This window comes from Oryctolagus cuniculus, chromosome 7 (assembly GCF_051225735.1).
Source record: "Oryctolagus cuniculus isolate XC-2025 breed Fujian yellow rabbit chromosome 7, ASM5122573v1, whole genome shotgun sequence".
NCBI lineage: Eukaryota > Metazoa > Chordata > Mammalia > Lagomorpha > Leporidae > Oryctolagus > Oryctolagus cuniculus.
This window is the reverse complement of record NC_142873.1, coordinates 158,524,264-158,544,374: the sequence shown is the minus strand read 5'-3', so window position 1 is coordinate 158,544,374 and position 20,111 is coordinate 158,524,264. Positions and strand designations below refer to the sequence as shown.

General features: G+C 48.5%; 1 protein-coding gene across 8 annotated transcripts in view; it reads left to right on the top strand.

Annotated features, from left to right (window-relative positions):
* The window catches only part of PEX14 (peroxisomal biogenesis factor 14), a 153,538-nt gene that overhangs the window by 40,156 nt on the left and 93,271 nt on the right, over positions 1-20,111 (top strand). The gene's annotated exons all lie outside the window — the stretch shown is intronic.

The following is a 20,111-nucleotide window of genomic DNA, read 5'->3' as shown; positions in this document are numbered from 1 at the left end:
TTAAACCTCAGTAGTCTGCTTATGACGTGGGTAATTACTCTGAGACTTAGACGAGTTGTCCAGTGTCCCTTGCAAACCCTGCTGGACTTCCTACCTATGGACAGTGGTCCCTCCCGGGCAGGGCCTCTCTGAGGAGCAGGATTGTTTAGTGCTCGTGGCCTGTTCATTCCTTGGCTTCTCTGCTGAGCTATCCAGCAGGGGTGCCAATTCTTCCATTTAGCTGACTATTATATAGCCCTTAAAAGGGAAGAGTTTATTTTAGCTGGCTGCTATATTGATTGCTATAGGGACGTTTCTATTTTCACTGGCTGCTATATTGACTGGGAGAGGGAAAAGGGCCGTATTGCCGGGAGCTGTCATATTGACTGTTACAGAAAAGATCTGTATTTAAGCAGTACCAGTGCACTGGGATCTCCCAGGAAGGATATTAATGCTAATTCATCCGCTCACCCCCTGCTGTGAGTGTTATTTGTTTAAATCTGTAGATTCCCACAGCGCCTTTATATCCTCACTAGAGTGAGCTCTGCTCCCTGTAATTATTTAACATTATATGCTGATATAAATTGTAACAGTTAAAGAATGGTAATGAGTAGCCAAAAAAGAAAAGGAAACCAGAAAAGCTAGAAAAAAGAAAGGGAGAAAATGTATAAGATAAAATTTCCACATTATCCACGTGTGTGTTTATTTACATATGCCATGAGAAGTGGCAGAGTCAGGGTCTCAGACAGTGCAGAACAACTCTTGGCGTCCTTTTTCCTACTCCTGAGTTGATTTGTGCACTATTGGTCGGCCCATGTATTGTACACCTGAGTGTGTGTGTGCATGTGCCTGTGTATAGATGAGCTCAGGTCACCTGCAGGAGACGGTATTGATGTGTGCTGCCCTGTGCAATTTGTGCACATGCGTGTAACCACGTATGGGTATGTGTGTGGTCTGTGTTTTGGCAGCAGACATCCCCGTTAGCCATCCAGCTTCTTAATGAGTAGCTGATAACTGATGATTGTTTGAGCCTCCACACTTGACTTATCCCCAGGGAAAGCCACCGGGGAACCCTCAGTTGGGATTGAACTCACAGGCCATTGGGTGTCACTGTCGCTCTGCTGGCTATAGTTGGAAGAAAGATTTTTTTTTCTGCTGGGGAAACTGGATTTCCAAAGAAAGAAGTTTTTCTGCTCAAGTTGGATGTGTTGTGTTTGAGGTGTTAGGCTGCATTTTGAGATCCTTTTAAACAGTAGTTGTTCTGTTTGCTTGTTTCTGCTGTGCTAAGCTTCAAGCATGTTTATTGTTCTCAAAAATTGTGTGCTGATTGCAAGCTCTGTTTGGGTCTAACCTGCAGTGAATTCCGATGAAGACTTTCGATAAGCAGAAACCTGTCCCTCTTTTTAAAAAAAGAGGGAATAGCGCGTCTGGTAGCCTGGGTAACAGGGAGAGCTGCTTTGGGCCGGAACTTGAAAAGGAGGAAGAAAATCTCCTTGCAGAATAAGTGTGAGTTGGGCCAGTGCTTGCCGCTCCCCTGTACCTCTCCTCTCTCGTGGAGGGGTGGAGGGGGAAGAGCGAGAGAGAGAGAGAGAGAGAGCGAGAGAGCGAGGCTGCCGCCTGGATGCACAGGAGCAGGAGTAGGAGCAGGCGCGCTCCTCCAGCAGGCTGCTCGGCAGTGTGGAGCCGTGCCAGGCTTCACCACAATTCATACAGTGTCAGTTTAATAAATGCACTACTTAAATTATGAAATTACAAAAGAAAAAAGAGAATGCACTTATTCAGACTCTTAATACATTAAAAATAAGGCATTAAAACTCTGACTTTTTTTTTTCTTCCAGAATCAATAATGAACAGGAAGGGTTGTAGACATTAACAGTCATGGACATTCAAACTCTTATACATAAATTATCTTAGAAAAATGCACATAAGACTTGAATAATGTAAATACATTAATGCATTTAATAATTTAAACATTAAAGCACAGGCAGGAATTCGAGGCAGCGGCTGTTCTGAGGTAAGGGGCTGGTCCTAGAACGCGTGTGTCCCAGGATCGATGGGTGCTTTCCCCTTGAGACACCCTGGAAAGAGAGTGCCTGGCCGGCAGGTTCGGCCTCCGGTGCCAAGAATCCCTGGACATTCCTGATCTCAGCTACTCCCAGCCCTTGTTTTTGCATTGCCTGACCTTCGTCCTCAACTTCTTTTTTCTCGTTCAGTGTTTTTCTCTTCTCTTCTCTTCTCTTCTCTTCTCTTCTCTTCTCTTCTCTTCTCTTCTCTTCTCTCTTCTCTCTTCTCTCTTCTCTCTTCTCTCTTCTCTCTTCTCTCTTCTCTCTTCTCTCTTCTCTCTTCTCTCTTCTCTCTTCTCTTTTATTTAAAAGATTTATTTATTTATTTGAAAGTCAGAGTTACAGAGAGAAATCTTCTATCCTCTGGTTCACTTCCCAATGGCTCCAAATGGCTGCAACTGCCGAAGATGGTCTGGTCCTGGCCAGGAGCCAGGAGCTTCTTCCAGCTTTCTCACATAGGTTCAGGCGCCCAAAGACTTTGGCGATTTTCTCCTGCTTTCCCAGACGCATTAGCAGGAAATGGATCAGAAGTGGAGCAGCCAGGACTTGAACTGGTGCCCATATGGGATGCTGGTGCTGCAGGTGGCAGCTTTACCCACTATGCCACTGCGCTGGCACCTAGTCAGGTGTTTCTAATTGTTAGAAAATCAAATGGTTTCACTCAAAGAACAATGAACAAGAATGTCTTGGGTGGGCCGGCGCTGCGGCTCAATAGGCTAATCCTCCGCCTGTGGCGCTGGCACACTGGGTTCTAGTCCCGGTCAGGGCGCCAGATTCTGTCCCGGTTGCTCCTCTTCCAGTCCAGCTCTCTGCTGTGGCCTGGGAGGGCAGTGGAGGATGGCCCAGGTGCTTGGGCCCTGCACCCGCATGGGAGACCAGGAGGAAGCGCCTGTCTCCTGCCTTCGGATCAGCGCAGCGTTGGCCATAGCGGCCACTTCGGGGGTGAACCAACGGCAAAGGAAGACCTTTATCTCTCTCTCTCTGTCTCTCTCACTGTCCACTCTGCCTGTCCAAAAAAAAAAAAAGAATGTCTTGGATGAAAAACCAAAATTTAAAATTCCTTCACTCGGCTCTGGCTGCTTGTGATTGGGAATCAGGAAGTGATTTGCCCCTGCTAATGGGGCTGTGTGTCACAGCCTGGAACTCATGGTCGGTGGGTCCTGGTTGCAACAGCTGATCAAGCTGGAAACAGATCTGTGGGAGAGCAGAACTGATGCCTATGTGAGCTCCTGGGTGTTGGGCAGAAAGATGGCAGGTAGCCACGCAGGAAACAAGACAGGTACCGTGGAGTCAGACTGTGGCCAGTGAGCATGCCTTTCTTTGATTTGAGAGTTTAACCATTGGATAGACTGATGTTAAAAACCTCCCCCCACCCCTGCATGCTTCCAGAATTGTGTTCATTAACAGCAGGAGCTCGCTGGAGTGTTGAAACCCCTCTGCTGACAGAACATGGAGTTGGTCTCATTTAAGTTTGTTTGTTTGTTTGTTTGTTTATTTATTTATTTATTTTTGACAGGCAGAGTGGACAGTGAGAGAGACAGAGAGAAAGGTCTTCCTTTTCTGTTGGTTCACCCTCCAATGGCCGTGGCCGGCGCACCACACTGATCCGAAGGCAGGAGCCAGGTGCTTCTCCTGGTCTCCCATGGGGTGCAGGGCCCAAGCACCTGGGCCATCCTCCACTGCACTCCCGGGCCACAGCAGAGAGCTGGCCTGGAAGAGGGGCAACCGGGACAGAATCCGGCACCCCGACCGGGACTAGAACCCGGTGTGCCGGCGCTGTAAGGCGGAGGATTAGCCTAGTGAGCCGCGGCGCCGGCCCTCATTTAAGTTTAACATCTGCACTGCAAACTTCCCTAGGAGGACTCAGAAGCCATTTGTGTGCATCTCGTCTCCATCTGTGGACCCCAGTTTTGCTCTTTGCTTGTTCCCCAGCCTTGTTTTATGGTTCAGATTGTAGATGAGAAACTGGAAAAACTCCAAAAAGTGTGTTGCTGGGGACGCATTCTGAGATGCTTTTCTCTCCCTGTAGACGTGTGCTTATTTGGTCAGTAATGCACCTGTTGCCCCACTGAGTTTCCTGTGGGACCCTTGAGGGAGAGAGAGGTGGGAACGATGGAATGGAATGTGTTTTTATTACTGTCAGATATCTCTGAGCCTTTTACCGGATTTCCAGTTTTCTACCTCTGACTTTACCTGGGATCACCTCGATTTGACCCAGGCCTCGTTTGATCTGTATTTCAAGATCATTTCCAGTCTTTTTTGTGGCCAAAGACAGCCTGCTCTCTCAGCTGACATGGTTACAGACCAGTTTATAACCCCTTCTGGAGAGTGGTTGTAGGCATGGGCTGTGCTGCCCACGTCAGCTGGAAGAGAAACCGGTTCTTTGCAAGTCAGTAGCCAGGGACTGGTTTAGGGAGGACGGGCATGGACGTGGGCGAGGGGTCCGCGTGTTGTCCCTGGCACGAGCGCGGCTTCTCTCGACCTTGTCCGCGCAGCCTTGCCTCGCAGCTCTTCTCCACCTGTGCTGCCTGCGGCGGCCGGGCCTTTCTTACCGTTTCTATTTTTCGCCTGTGATGACTGTTGCTCCCAGGACTGTTGTGTTGGTTTCTTTTCCAGAGTTTTCGTGGCCCAGGCCTGCTCCCCCTGTGTCTTGTCCAGCCTGGACCAGTGGCCGTCTCCTACCTGGTGCCCACAGAGGGAAGAACGTGAGGTTGGGGAGCCTGTGACCAGAGAGAACTGAATTCTTTTTGGATTTTGCTGTTCACACTCAGAGAAGCTTCTTTCTCTTCCCCTGAGATTCAGGACATATTGTACAGCCTTTCCCGCACAGTTGGGTCTGCTGGGTTGGGACGCACTGGACTGGGCAGTGGCAGCAGGGGAGGGGAGCACCCACAGTCAGTCTCCTGCTTGGGGTGCGTTGTGAGCAGACGGAGAGAGCAGATAGCACTGGTGGGGTCAGTCCCTGCCTGTGATGCATCCCGAATGCAGATTTCCTTTGAAGAGAGAGGAGTCAGGTTCATTAATTAGAGGATCCTGGCTCGAGAGCCCTGTAATTAGAGGTGCTGGAAATCTGCATTTTAAGAGGTCTGTGCAGCTGCATTCTGAGGGCTGTAGGGAGGCACTGAGAAGCACAGGCTGTGGGCAGGAATGTGGCTGAGCCAGATTTGGGAGGTCAGGTTTTGGCAGAATTCCCCTGCAAATTCATATTTATTCTATCTATCTATCTTTTTTTTTTTTTCCTAACCGGGAAGCTGAACCTGTGGAGTTTCTTGTTGTTTGGGTGGAGGTCACACCCTCTAAGCGGAGAGCCCCAGACCGTCAGTGTGTGTGGGGGCAGAAAGGAGCTGCCGTGGCGGGCGTGGCGTGGCATGGCGTGGCGTGGCGTGGCGTGGCGAGCTCGAAGGAGGACTCTGGGCCTGGGGAGTGCAGTGTTAAAAACAGACAACTTCTTTCCTGAAACAGCAAAGGACCGGGAGCAGAAACTTAATTCAGGTGCAGTCTGGGGAGATAAGTCCCGGACAAGTGTCGCCTCCAAAATCTTTGTCCCGACTTCTCTCCCCCAGCGCCAGCACCGCCTCCGTCGTAAATCACTTCTGGGTGAACCGTGTTGCAGGCCATTTTCAGACCTTTGTGGGAAGTCCTGACCTGTCCCTTTTCTCTCTCATTTCCTCAATTATTCGTAGGTTGACCTTTTGCTCTGGGTGCCTTTTCTCTCACCCCCGCCTCCCCTCCCCACTTCTTTACAAAATTTCCTATTTGATTTATGATAGCCCTTTTTGCTTCTTGTCAGAAGCCTTTATTTCGGTCCACGGCCGTTTGCATCTCTGTTAATTCACCGTGGCTAATTTGGGATGTGGACAGGAGTGGAGCAGGAAGAGTTAAGAGCTGGATGAGTAGGGGTCTGCTTCCCCGACCCAGGAAGGAAAGAAGGGCCTGTTGGAACCCTGGTCCTTACATGTAGGACGGCCTGCAGTATTCATATAACGGTGAGATCTGGAGGCCGTGAACTGTGGAGTAGAAGCAAGTGCAGGACTCTCACTGGTACATTTGCAATATGCAGATGGCAGTCCCAATTAGACTGAAGCTGCCATTTAGCAGAGTGGTTTTGTGAAATAAATAACTTTGGAAGAAGAAGGCCTCAGTGTGTGTAATAGATACATACATATTTCGCCTTCAGCTGATGCCACGGAGCTCCCTGCCGTCCCGAGCCTCGCCCTGAAATGATGATTCCCGCGTCCCGAGCCTCGCCCTGAAATGCTGATTCCCACGTCCCGAGCCTCGCCCTGAAATGCTGATTCCCGCGCCACCATCGGCAGCTCTGGGCTCTGTACAGAAGAGCTCATCCCTTGCTCTGGCACAGGGACCTCATCCTTGATTTACGTGCTCAGCTTGTTAGCGCCGGCCGCGAAGGGGAGATGGTGTGAAGGTCGTTACGTCCCTTTTGTCCTCTCCAGGAGAAAGTGAGGGTGTGCGTGTTTGTTCCTGTGTGCCTGTCTCACCACGGGTGGGGTTCAGGTGCCCCCCTTCTGTCAGGAGTCGGCTGAACCCCCTCTCCTCTCGTCCCCACCCTCTGTCTGCGTCTTCCAACAAGGGGGAGCAATTCCAGACGCCTGATGCAGAATTTCAGTAAGAGCAACGCACACCTAGTCGGAGTTCCCCCCAACACGCCCTCTGCATAATCTCCCTCCTCAGCCCAGCCGCGACACACTGACAGATAATTAACAGATCAGGCCCTCCTGTTAGGGCGTCCTGCTGCCGGGAGCTGCTTTGCCTTAGCAGCTCTGTTGCATCTGGGTGGTGGTGCGCTAAGTGGTCATAGCAGAGGGCAGTGAGTGCTTTGGGAAAAGCAAACAGAACACTCTGGAAGAGAGAGTGCTTAAAAGGGAGAGGGGCAGCAGGTGCCTGGCTTGAAAGCACCTGGTGAGGATGCTTGGACTTTCAGGGTTGCCGTCCCAAACACCCCGCCCTTCTCCGGGAATGGTGATCTGGCTTAGAATAGGATGCCTGATTACAAAGAACATTTCGAAGGCCACTTAGTCCCAGGTCAGGCGATGCATTAGGCGCAGTAATCCTTTGCGGCTACACTGGCCTGGAAATGTGCGCTCTGTTGTGTTTCAAACGTTTCTACCGGTGGCCTCCTACAGGGCTTTCTCCTTCAGGCACCCAACTTTCTTTCTGTAGTGGAAAAAAAAAATTCATTGTAAGCATATCCTCTGCTACCTACCAAATGACTTCTAAAAACTACTTCTCTGTCTTACCGGGTCATTTTCCTCCTCTTCATGATCTGAAATATTAACGTGTAGATAAATACAGCAGTGTATGAGGGCTGCACGTAGGCTCCGGTCTTTGGGCCTGGCATGTTGGAGCAGAAAGAAAGAACCTAATCGCATCAAAACCACTCTAAGTTCATGGATGTGGGGCCCATCAAGCTGAAAGCGTCCAGACGGCATCTGCTGTTATCGAATCACTCATGAACCCAGCTAATTAAAATAGAGCTTCATTTTTCTGAACCATTGTTTGGCAGGAATTCGAAACGGGTCTAACCCAATTTCTGCGTGTTTATGAGCCTTTATTATATCAGAGGTACTCTTCTGTAAATGTACAGGGCTGCCTTAAATGAATTGATCCACACAGTAGCACCATAGACGCGCTACGGACTTGCTAATGATCTCTTCCCCTCTCTGGCTTGCAGACATACTCTTGAAAGCTTTGTGTTCTCTTTTTCTATCCTCTGTTCTTTGTCTTCCTCTCTCTCTCTCTCTCTCTAAATTAACTTCTCTTACTTTTAACCTTTTTTCTTTGAAATTGGGAAAATTGCTCCCTTCGTGACGTGTTTTGCATCTCCCTCTCTTCCTCTCTCCTTTTCTAGTGGGGAAGGTTTGCCTTTTCTCCCTTCATTCTTGCTGCTTCCCCTTGCCCCTTCTCCCTTTGCATCTCCTTTCTTTTTCACGTTTTTCTGGCATCTGTTTCCTCTGTTTCTTTGTCCTTTTTCTCTCTGCACCTCCTCCCACTTTTCCACGTGCGAGTACAGCGTGGGACAGAGAGGGGGTTGTGGCAGCCGAAGCTCTCTGGCTGCTGTGAGATGATGTGTAGCCATTTTGCTCCGCAGAATTTGCTTGCATGCTTTATTTTCGAGTTTTAAAAGATTTTCAAACCACATCTACTCTACTTTATGGTCTAATAATCCCACTTTGAAGATGAAAAGTATTGTATAAATGCTAACTAATTATTCCTTGTAACACTTTGTTGAGTCTCTAAGCAGTCTTAGTGCCATTTTACAGACGAGGAAGTAGAAACAGGAAAGGTAAGTGACTCTGAAAGTTACTAAGAAATCGGTAGCTGCGCTGAATTAAGGCTGGGCCACCTTTGGCTTTGATTCGTGGTTACCACCTATGGGAGTTTCTCTGTCCACGAGAATCACATATTTAAGCCGCAGGTAAGAGGGTCCCATCCCCCTTTCCTCTTCTCTTTATGTACTTTAAACCTTCTGAAGTTTCATTTGTAGTCTTTAGATGTTAAATGAATTTCTAGCTAATTCCTGGGAAAGAAGGATGCCAAACCACTTATGGGATAGTAAAAACCCTGTCCATTACAATCTCAAAGCAGAGCGCTCACTTTCTGTTTCCAGCGGCTTCCAGTAAGTGGGCCCACGTCACATACACTGGCCCCAGTGATCAAAGCGTTGTAGGAAGCGCTGCCATATTTGATTGAATTTAGCCATCCTGGAATGACGTGTGTATGAAGTCGTCTCTTGCATTACTGTGGCCTTTATTATTGCTAATGCGTTCTGACATTACAGGTGTAGCCTTGGCTCTCCTAGAAAGGGCAAGGCTGCCCTTCCCAAGCGAAGAGAGAATTCATGAAACTTACATAGCGAGACCAGAGTTTTCATTGAGTTACTGGGCAGAGCAAGGGAAATGCATTTGTAGCAACCATGGCCGAGTGACAGAGGTCTATCCTAATTCCTCACCCAGCTTTGTTTCAAAAAACAGATGAGTAAGTATTGTTCTTCTACCGAGAACTAGGGCCAATGGATAGAAGGGTCAGGAAAATGAATGTCCTTTTTTCTTTTCTCTTCTTCTTCTTCTTTTTAAATAGATTTATTTTTTTATTTGAAAGGCCGAGTTACAGAGAGGCAGAGGCAGAGAGAGAGATCTTCATCCGCTGGTTCGCTTTCCAAGTGGCTACGGTAGCGGGAGCTGGGCTGATCCAAAGCCAGGAACCAGGAGCTTTTCCCCCATCTGCCACACAGATGCAGGAGCTGTCTTCCACTGCTTTCCCAGGCCATAGCAGAGAGCTGGATCGGAAGTAGAACAGCCGGGACTCGAACCATGCCCATATGGGCTGCTGGCACTGCAGGTGATGGCTTTACCTGCTGTACCACAGTGCTGGCCCAAGAAAGTGGATTTCAAGTTGGTTTAAAGAATGACTCCTGAAAATGAGTTGATGGCGCCCTGAAGGGAGTGAGGTCCCTGTTTGCTGTAAGCGTTCGTGTGGAGCCTCCGGATCCTCACAAGGTTGTGAAGAGGCGAGTCCTCGGTCATGGGTGGGACTAGGCGACCCAAGGTTGCTCTTGGCCTCTTTCCTTGTTTTAGATTGTGACAACAAAAGCAATGTCTTCACTTGGTCTGTGTGATTTTATAAGTGCCTAGTGTACTGTGAGGACCCTGTGAATACTCAGCAACTATTCATTATTTAATCTTCGGCTTCCTGCTTCTTAATCCAACCTGAATCAAAGCTATTTTTGTTCAGTTCCGGAAGCCACCATCTCTGGCACCCTCCTGGAGTCATTCTGGATAGCCACATTTTCTGGATGGCCATCGAGAGCTGTACGAAAACAGACAAAACAGACACTTTAAACTTTTTGAGGATTATAAAAAATGGATTATATACTTTCTTGCTTTATTAGGCAAAGTCTCTGGAATATAATTTCATCCTGATGACTCAGTGTCATCATTCTAGATGTAAATGTTTATGTTGCGTGCTAAGTGTAGCCCTGTCTTCAAAGCCTGTTGAGATGTAGCCGTGTTGTATATTTACTCCTACTCTGAATGATTCCAATGACGCTAAATGTCCCCACACTAACAAGCTTTTTGAATTTTTTGTTTGCTTTTCATAACGTGTTTTCCTCTCTTGACATTCGCCAGTAGGTTTTTTTGCTTTCACCTCTCTGTTCTGTCAGTGTCCCTGTCTTAGCTAGCTCGTCTCTCTCATTTGCAGCTTTGAGTCTTTATGATCTGGACACTAGCTAACTAAGCTTGTATATAAAATATGTGGTAAGCAGTGTGAGTGAAACTCTGCTGTGTGTACGATATGTGGAATTGGTAATATATTTCTTGGCAACACCGATTGCTGTTGGTTTTCTCCCCCCCCTTTTTTTTTTAAATTGAGTATGAGCTTGTAGAGCTGAACTCTGGAAAAATTGAGTCTTGTCCTTGATCTTGTCCTTGGTCCTCCTTGACCCAAGCCCCTATCCCCAGCCCAGTTATCACAGGCTGCTTCTTGGAATCACTTGGAAGTTATAAGATGGCATGGCTGGGGTCTCCTGAAGACCGTCAGGCAGCCCCTTACTCTACAGGGCGGGCACGTGGGGGTGCCTGTTGCCGTTGTCTGGTTCACCGGTTTCTTGTGTCCCAGCCCCCTCGCAGTCCTGCCTCACTGTCAGTTCTGTTCCCTGCCAGCTTTGAGCAGAATGTGTATAAGAGGAAATACTGGTGTTTGTGTAAGATTAAAAACAAAACAGAGAAAACTTCCCTGCTGGCTTTTGAGCAGGTTCAGAATAAAAGTGCATAAACCAAAAACGCCTTCTGTTTGTGGCTGTGTTTGTTCATGTTTGCGCTCAGGGCTGCTATTGATATTGCAGAAGCAGCTTTAATCCCTTCATTCAAATTTACAAGAAATGCTGTTTCCTTTTAGTTAAAAAAAAAAAAAAGTCTAAGAGAGCATTTGATTTGAGGAACCAAAAGTCTAGAAAATGTATCCGGGAGTCCTCGTCAATTTGGGGCATAATGAAATATAAAAAATACTCAATAAAAGCTCCTTTATTACTTTAACTGTTTAAATGTGGAGTTTTTAGCCATCAGGTTAATGTTTTGGTATCATTTTTTTATTTGATTGTGAGCACTTTTCCAGGTAGCTCTGCCACTCCAGCGCTAATCAGATTCCCACAGATGAATGGTGCTAGCCGCAGCCTGACATCACTGCGTTTTTGCTTCAACATTATTTTATTTGTCTTTCCTGTAAAAGTTAATAACTCCGTGTCCATGTGTTTAAACAGGCAGGAAGACAGAGAGAAAGGAAAATGAGCAGAAAGCAGGGGTGCTCAGGCTGCGCTGGGGTGAGGGGTTCTGTGGTCTCCAGGTCTCGCACCCTCTGAGCAGGGTGTGGAGAACCGGGAAGGCTGCAGAGCGAGCTGGTAGCCCATATGTTTCAGGTGACAGGAAGGAAGCTTCTCTCTGACTCCCCGACAGCTGGCTTTTGAAATGAGTTACCACTGATTTAGAGAAAAAGAGAGATGCTCAATACGACTGATTTTGCTTAATAGTGAGAATGTGTAAATTTTAATTGTAGACAATTTGCACACTCATGTGGCATCTCCTGGGTTGCCAGGGTTGGAGAGAGCATCAGGTGGATGGCATCGGGTCCCTCCTCCCCTAGTTCGTGCCATGGGAGACGCAGTGGCTCATGTCCAAGATGGCACTGGAACATAGTGCACCTTTATTGGATCCTTTGCTTTTTCTTTTCTTTTTTTAATATTTATTTATTTATTTGAAAGGCAGAGTTACAGAGAGGCAGAGGTGGAGACAGAGAGAGAGAGAGAGATCAGTCTTCCATCTGCTGGTTCACTCCCCAAATGGCCAAAATGGCCAGAGCTAGGCCTATCCAAAGCTGGGAGCCAGGAGCTGCTTTTAGGTCTCCCATGTGGTGCAGGGACCCAAGGACATGGGCCATCTTCTGCTGTCTTCCCAGGCCATAGCAGAGAGCTGGATCGGAAATGGAGCAGCCGGGACTAGAACCAGCGCCCATGTGGGATGCAGGCACTGCAGGTGGCAGCTTTACCTGCTTGCTTATTGGGAGCTGCTGTTGTTACTTGGGAGGACGTTTATGGTGTCCAGTGAGAAGTCCGAGAATGGTTCGGAGTCATGAGAGCTGCCTGCCATTGGAGTCCATCTGTGTGCAGTGAACTCCCTTGCTGAGCCGAAAATGTCCGTGTTGAGATTTCTCAGAGGAGTTGCAGGGCTGAGAACCTCTTGACTGAATTTCTTTTTCAGATTTGCACCTAGCATCTGAAGCCATGGTTTGTGGGTACAGATCTGACAGTGGGCATAGTCATTTACTCTGAAGATGTTGAAAAACCTAGGATGCTTTCCTCGTGAGCAGCAGAGACATGGCTTGTCTGCTTCTCTGCGTCGCACACTTTGTGTGGACAAGTTACTCCTGAAGCCAGCAGCAGAGGTGGCCTGTGTAGGTAACCTGTACTTAGAAAACGGAACCTGGTGCGGCAGACGTGTGCTACTCCACTCACTGCCACCGACCATACTGTCCCAGTGGAGGGCCGGTTCCCGTCCACGCCGGGCCTTGTGGGCTTGGGGAGGTGGGTGACTCCTCTGAGAGGAGCTGATTGTATTTGGCCCTTTGAATAATAATAGTAGCTTCCAGTCCCTATTATCTCACTGTAAATTTTAAGATTTAAAAAAAAATTTTTTTTAAATTTTTTACTTGAGAGAGTTACACAGAGAGAGAGAAAGAGAGAGGTCTTCCATCCGATGGTCCACTCTCCAATTGGCTGCAACGGCTGGAACTGTTCAGATCTGAAGCCAGAAGCCAGGAGCTTCTTCCGGGTCTCCCACATGGGTGCAGGGACCCAAGGACTTGGGCCATCCTCTATTGCTCTCCCAGGTCACAGCAGAGAGCTGGATTGGAAGAGGAGCAGCCGGGGCTAGAACCGGCGCCCATATGGGATGCTGGGGCTTCAGGTCAGGGTGTTAACCCTCTGAGCCACAGTGCCGGCCCCAAAATTAAGATTTTTAAGCCTCTCCGCTTACTCTGTTATGAATCGTACTTTTGGAACTTACACTTTGATTCTTCCCCTTAGGCCCTGAGGTAACCCAGGCCAGCAGCAGCAGCTGGGACTTGGCCTTCAGGTGTTAGCAGGTCTCAGTTGCTTACTTTCTTCTGCTTCCCAGTGGATCTGAAGGTGACCTTTTGCTGTCCACATTTGTCATTACAAATTCTTTTCTTGCTGTCTTTTGATTTGAACTATTCAAAGCCATGACTGGTTCTCTTTTTGTTTTGAAATGTGTTTGTTAACATTTAGGCTTTGTCCCATGTTCCTATGGAATGTTCTTAATGACTCCCCACAGGGTTGTTTGTGCTTCCCGTGGGGCGATGGGGGGCCAAAGCTTACCCTCCTCTTGCCTCAGAGTCGAAGGTGCAGGCCCTCATGAGGAGACCCTGCCCTGTACTACCTGGTGGACACCAATGGGTATCTGACCCCAGTGATGACCTTGACGCTTGAGGTTGCAACTCCACAAAACACGCCTTCTTCATGCTCTTCCTAATCGCTGCCTGGCTCAATGGTGCAAAACTGGGAAGAGCTTCCCCAGTCCCCATCTGGCCCGGACACATCTGCTGAACGTCTGAAGGTGCTGGAGTCGAGGAGTAATTGTCAGGAGGCATGAAATTCAGCCAGTGGAGGAGAGAAAGACCCTAGGAAATACAGGCTGTGTGCCATCGGGAAGGTCCTGGGGCCCGTGTGCTGGAGTCACCGTCACCGTCACTGGGTGAGCTCACACTTCTCCTGGGGAGCGTCTTGGACACTGAGTCATTACATTCCTTTGGAGTGATTCAACTCAACAGCTTGACACCTTCATTAATTTTACAACACGAAGCGCGGGTGCTCTCTGCTTCCTCTCTAACAGTGCAGAGAAATTAGAGAAATATTGAAAATATAAAATCAAGGGAACCTGGAAGGAGGAGCAGTCAGGGGCTCTCTGTTAAGAGACCGTGTTAAGAAATCAAGCTGCTTGCCTTTCCTTGCTGCCCCCTGGGACCAAGCACCCAGTCTCGCCACTCGACTCTGGCACCGACGCCGTTGACTTCTGTCCCTGGCATGCCAGCCGGCCCTCTCTGCCTTGCAGCCGGCTCGTTTGCCTTCTCTGCCGAGGTCACTGCTACCGTGATCCGTGTATAATGGCATTTTCCTCCTCTTTTCAGTACGGAGGCTATTACAGCTGCTTCTCTAAACAGGACTTCAAACAGTTTGCTGCCAGTTCCATTTCAAAGCCAAGGAAAAGGCAAATGTCATCCTTTTTTTCTCCCCTCTTTGGGTAACTGCTTTGTTGGCTGCATCAAAAATTAGAGGGGCTGCTATCTAAATTCAGGTGGGGGTGCATGGGGACAAGGCATTTAAATTTGCTTTCTTTCTCCCCGAAGGAGCAAAATCCTTTTCCTTCTCAACCTTTCCTGAAAAGCAGCTTTGATCTCCCCAACCCAGAGCAGGGTTTTCATTTCCTCCGCGGCGCGTGCTCGCCACGGCGTTCGGTGGCGCAGTTACAGGCGGCTGCCCGCCCGCAGCATCCGCGACTCTGCTTCTCTGGGCTGGGAGCTGGCACCCAAGTACTGAGAGCCGGACTTGAGAGCCTCCCGGAAGTCACCCTCACGTCCCTAGACCACTGCCGCGTGATATGAAACAGTACAGCGGTGTTTCAAGGCGCCTTTTACTTCCACAGACGTTTCTGGAAGAAATAAAATAGCAAAACAGTGGCATTCTGGTGGGCAGTTCGTGCAGTGTTTTTAAGTAAGGCTAAGGAAAACATTCTAAACGGCAGACATTCACTTTGATAGGTAGATTCTGCGTTTGTGAAGTTACCACTTTCATAAAGGTTTTTTACTACATATATCAAGTGTTTTAAGAGAGATTGGGGTCAATAATGTATGCTTTAAAAATTCCCTAAATACGGATTTACACAATAGACCTTAAAAAATATATTGTGTTCTATCATGTCAACTCTTGTGCACTTCTACCAGGGTATTTTGTTTCTTTAATGTGAAAAACAAAAGGACAGAGGAAAGTAAAACAAAGGAAATTAGGGCCCACAGCTTAATGAGTGGAGGGTTGTAACCCAGATTAACAATGGGAAGGACACAATGGCAAAACCAGGAAATTCCAAGTTGCGAGAGGCTCCTTCCTTTAACTCCCTGGGTGCCGGACACTTGCTAGGACACAGCGTACCCAGGTGTGGAGGCCAGCTGAAGTGCAAGTCCCTGTCTTTATTTTTGAACTTCCTGGCTTTTGTTGACCCCCCCCCCCCCTGTTAATGTAAATGAAACATACTCTGTGTGTGTGTGTGTGTGTGTGTGTGTGGTGTTAATTGTAGATAAATGGGGTAAAAGTACTTCTTGATTTTGTAACCCTCAGAGAGGGGAGAAAGTACAAAAAAAATCCTGTCACTGTCATCTGTTCATTTTTAATGAGCAATTTTAAAAAATTGAAAATAAAAGAGGAAAATGAATAGGTGTTGAACCAGCCCGTGATATGTAAATGCCAACTAGTAATTACCTAAAACCTCAATTTTCATTCTGTTTCATCTTGCAAAACATTTCATTTTCCCTGAGTGAAAACACTTAATTTGGGCTGTGCGAGTTAGCGGAGCGGCCGCCTCCGGCCTGCGCCTCCGCGGGCTCCGGCTAGGGGGCGCTTTGGCTCTGCGTGTGGGCTCCAGAGTGGCTTGTCCACCTCAAGGTTATTCCCCTCTTGCCATTCCAGTGGTTTCGCTGCGAGTGTGCAGTGGCACCCCTCCCCCCGCTCCCGCCAGTCTGGTTTCGGGGCGCCTCCTCCTCCTCGTCCTTGTGGAGGATGCTGTTTCCTCTGCGTGTTCACTTTCCCCTCTTACCTGGCTGGAGACCCCTGGGCTCCCTGAGCCGCACCTCACAAGCACAGGCAGCGGCCTGGAAGCGCCTTTTCTCCCCCGAGGTTTCCCACAGTGCTCTCTGTCTTCTGCGACTACTGCTGCTTTTTGTTCTTTCTTTCCGTCCTGGCAGCCGGAGGCAGCTCTCCCCCGCTGAGGCGCACACACGTGTGTGCGCCCGACAGACTTGGGGTGCTGCTTCTGATGTGCCCTTTCTCTCGCATGCTCACAGACTCCTCTTCTGTCCTGGCTTTTGGGATCTGTCACCTTGTGGATGCGTTTGGCAGCATCCTGGAACGTGGCTGTGGTTCCCTCTGCTTTCTTCCCGCCCCGCAGCCTGTGCCCTAGCTAGCAGGATTGCAGACAGAATTGAGAAGGAAGGGAGAACCCAGGGCTCCGAACGGGAGTTCAGATAGGAGTCTGGATGCAGAAAGCCAGGATTCAAAATTATGCTGTCCTAGGACCCTGGATCTGAGAGCGCTCTGCCTGGAATCTGAGGGAGCGCGGCCTCTTTAGTGAGATATATAGCTTCATAATTAGCCCCTTGCATTTTTTTCACGAGTGCTAGCATCAGCGTTCTACGATGTGTTTCTCTGATTAACAGCTGCTTTGCAACTATTTCCTTGTGCCACCAATGACCGTATTTGTCAAGGAACTCCTGACAGAGTACTGATTTCTTACTAAAATGCTGCATTTCTGTTTGAAGAGGGCTCTCTCAATCTCAGCAGGGCCTGGCTTTTAAAGCCAGTCCTTGTTAAAACTCCGGTTGGCTTTGGTCTAGCGCGTGTTAACAGGATTCTGGGTATCCACTTTAAAGTACGAGCACAGGAACCTTTCACAGGCAGTTTAATCTTCTGAGCAGTGCACGTGAGCAGGGAGGTGCTGGGAGCGGTTTCAGGCCGCGTATTGGTCACTTTCCTTCGCTTTTTAGTTGTGATCTCTCTAGGTTAAGAAGGACTTGGCTGTGGTTGTTAATGTCATTAATTTTTGAATATTTTTAATATTTTAAAATGGCTAATGAATGCTCACATTTTAGGAGATAGATGTGTGTAGTACACAGGAGTACTGGAATTGGTGGCGTTCCAGGTAAGTGTCGCTGGAGACAGTGCAGCAGGTTTACATGCCAGGTGTGAAGTGCCACGGCTCCCTCAAGCCCCAGGGTCGTCGTTAGGCAGCCTCCGTTCTGTCGTCCCCCTCGTGCAGAGAAGAAGGTGTGCGTTCTGCAGATGACAACGCGCAGGTCTTTGTAGGACGGCGGAGAGCACAGAGGAGGCGCCTCCTCAGTGCCGGCTGCAGGAACCCCCGTTCTCACCAGGATCACTCCCCCTGCATGACGCATCGCACAGCACGTGCCTCCTAGCGGGTAACCCCTGAGTACCGTATGCTGGTGATTTATACGGTTACACATCCTGGTCTCAACACAGATCTCTCTCAGTTGGCCAATCATCTAGGTTAGTCTCAAACCTCCTTTTCTCCAAGTTGCTGGCCCTGACTCCAGTGTAACCATTGTCCCAAGGTTGCAGAGGCAAGCGTTCGCTCCGCTGCGCCTCAGCTTTACCTCTGGCCTCAAGTGATGAGCAGTGAAAGTGACGGAATTTTTACCCTGAAACTGTGGCGCTGGCGGTGGGAGAGTTCTTTTATTTTTCTTTGGGGGTAGGGGACTGGGAGGTAGGGTCAGAGGCACTGGGGGAGGTGAGAAACTTGGCCTCCGTTTTCCTCTGAGTTCTTCTTTAGCTGCTGGTGACTCCAGGTGCACTTGTTAAGGACTCAGCGCGAGAGGAGGGAGAGGAAGGCCGGTTCCGTGTTTGCCATGGACTCAATAGCAAATGGCTTCGACAGCGGCGTCGGGAGCTCCGTGCCAGAATTTTCCCTGGCTTGCTGCACTCCCACAACATGTGCAATAAAGTTCCTGCCTCCGTTTTACATCTTTGACATTGAGGCGGAAGATTTGGCCTGAATTTATGTAATTTAGTTGGGCACTAAATATAATCCATGAATAGCCACATTCATCTTCTAATTAGAAAATCAAACGATAACACAGGACAGGCCGCAGGCACCCCATCATCGAGTCCAACAAAAGCGTGTTGTGTGTGTCGGGCCTCTGCAGAGGAAAGTCAGTTGAATGCAAAGTGTCCAACGGAGGCCGGGGAGGCACAGACGGAGCACCCCGCCAGCTGCTTAGTGTGTGAAGATCTTTGCACTGTGGCTGAGGAGTTTGGGGGAACCTTTTCTCATCGATGTGTGAATCGTAAGGCTACGAAACTCTGGATTGGACAGCCGCTATCCCCCCTGCCACAGGCAGCGCCAGTCCTCAAGGGGGCGGGAGGGGAGGAGTAAAAGTAGCCGGAGTCGTCATGGGGGTGGGGGGAGGTGCTGTGGTCACGCCTGCTCGGAGCTGCTTCTTGGCATCTTATCTGGCGCCTTCCGTGGAGGCTGTTAGTTCGGGTGCTTTATATTTTTGCTGTCGGTGCTGTTAAATATGTGATTTGCCTGTCGCCTGCGTTTTCAGACAAAGATCAAGAGGAGCATAAACAAGCCCCAAAAATGCTTTATGTAGATGTTTGGTAGTATTATTTTTTATGACTTGAAATTAGTGAATGGAAACTTTAAAAGAAATTGTTCATATTTTTCCAAGTTTGTAGTGTGCCGGGACTTTGTCAAATTCCCGTTAAAATAAATACGTCAATTTCATCTCCCTTCCAAATTCATTTATCTTGCTTTTTTAAAAGGTGTTTTCTACTTTACCTGATGTTTAAATTGGATTCGCTCGTTTGTGCTGTTCTTTGCTATATCCCCCACGTTTTCCTTAAATGAATTACTAATGACAGAGCACTCCATCATCCCCTCTCTGCAGCCACTTTAAGGAAAGCATGGTGATCTAAACCTTTTAACCTATTAAAGATGATTTTTCCCAATTGAATCAGACCCACCACAGGTGTAATAACTAATCATTTAAACTACACCTGCTATTATGTATTTTTAAGCCATTATGCGTGTTGGATAGATGATAATTCATGTTTATTGCATTGTCCGATGGATCCGTTTTGCCTACACTAGGCTGATTAATGTATTTAAAGAAATAAGAGATGCAATTTTTAAAAAAAAAAAATTGATGGAATGCGCCAAGCACTGCATTGAGTGCACCATTAAACCCATCAGAACTTTGCTCTCTGACCAGAAATGCATATACCAAGGACTATATTAAAAACACAAGGTGAAACCTGTGCGTTTTAGTGGTAGGATTCTGTTTTCTTTCTCTGCATGGAAAATTTTGGAAGGAGGAAGGACAGGTTTCTGTTTCTGTAAGTAAGTGCTAGGAGCTGTGCTGTTAGCACCTTCTGCCCAAGACCTGTTCATCCACACTGCCCTGACACCTGGTACCCGTGCTGCATGACAGGAATACCGTAATTTTCATTTTCCTGTGTGTTGGAGGTGCATGTTCCTCCAGGTGAGGAGCAGTTATCCCCGAGCCATCTGAGCCGTGCAGCTTGGCGTTGACCCCACGCTACCTGTGGCCCTGTGGTGCGTGCCTGTCCACCGCTCTCTTTGTAGGGCATGGGCCTCTCCTTTCGTTTTTCTCTTCCCTTCTCACCCACTTCTTCCTTTCTTTTTTTAATGCCCCCACTTCCGTTATACCTCCTCTTGTCCTATTGCCTTCATCTCCCTCCTTTTCCTCCTTTTCCCAACTCCCTTTCCTTTCCTTTTTTTCCCCCTCTTTTTCCCTGTCCCATCCCTTCAGTAAAACACACCAGTGTTGTAGATGTTTGCTGGATTTTGGGTGCCAACCTGAGGAGATCTGGGTGGGGCGGAAGGGGTGAGTGTGCAGTTTTGGGCTTCTAGACCCTCAAGTGTTTTCCTGGTCGTGGTGGGTGCTGCTTGCAGTGTTGGAGCGTAGATTATAACCCAGGGCGGGGGCCGGGTGGGCTGTGCTTGGCTCTCCAGGAATACTGGTGGGTCTGAGGGTGACGGGCCCAGCTCTGAAAAGTGGGGACACGAGCTCCTCCTTTAAGGAGCGTGCCGGGCTCAGCCTCCCACGGAGGGGTTACAGGGAAGCGCATCAGGGAGTTTCTCTAGCTGTTTGTTTCTGTTCCAGAGAAGTCTGTCTGGTCTCAGGATTGAATTCATGTGAAATGTGGGGAAGGAGGCACTTTGCAACTTG